We start from the raw sequence: 891 nt of genomic DNA, 5'->3' as shown, positions 1-891 counted from the left end.
GTTCTACTACTACTACTACTACTACTACTACTACTACTACTACTACTACTACTACTACTACTACTACTGCTACTACTACTACTGCTGCTGCAGCTATTAATTTTACTACTACTACATTGACATGTACCACTAAGTCTACTTTTACTCCTACTTCTGCAACTACTACTGCCGCTGCTGTTATCATTGCTCGTGGCCTCCGCCCAGGCTAGATCAAATAAACAAAATAAATTACAGAGAAAGAAGAAAAGGTTACATAAAACATACACACAAAAATTACAGAAAAACAAAATGTCAGACGGAAGGAAATCCTTGAAATGAATTTTCAAAACCACAAATTAATACCACTAACACACAACAATTTGGAAAAATGACAGCACAATACAGTGATTTGACACCGAGCGTTAATGACTTACTTTTCAACCGAATATCCATTTTGATCCTGATGTTCAGCCTGAAGTAAAGCCGATTGCTGCTTGCCAACAACTTCGAAACCGAGATATCGAGCAATTATTGTAAAACACTTGTTGACGTGAAAGAGACACACAGGTGGCAATCTGAGTAAACAAACCCCCTCAGCCACCCCAGTGTTGGTTATACAGGCGTCTCTAACTCAAACACTCGAGAACAATAATAATAATTACACTGCAATGTTGCTACGTGTGGTTTTGGAACTAGCCGTCAGATCGAAAGTTGAACAAAAGAAGCTCCGGGCGGTGGTAGCTTTTAACAACGGCTATTGATTTGTCAAGCTCTTTCGGAGATGGGCAAAATTCGTTCTAGACGTTCTAGATAATTAATGTGAGGCAATGAAAACTATTGGATCCAGGGACGATCCTAGCACTACAAAACTGAATAACGTTGATTTTCGTTGCCTTTCATTAAAATAAGAAC

Source organism: Aplysia californica, unplaced genomic scaffold (genome assembly GCF_000002075.1).
Source record: "Aplysia californica isolate F4 #8 unplaced genomic scaffold, AplCal3.0 scaffold00758, whole genome shotgun sequence".
Classification (NCBI taxonomy): Eukaryota; Metazoa; Mollusca; class Gastropoda; order Aplysiida; family Aplysiidae; genus Aplysia; species Aplysia californica.
This window is presented reverse-complemented; position numbering follows the sequence as displayed.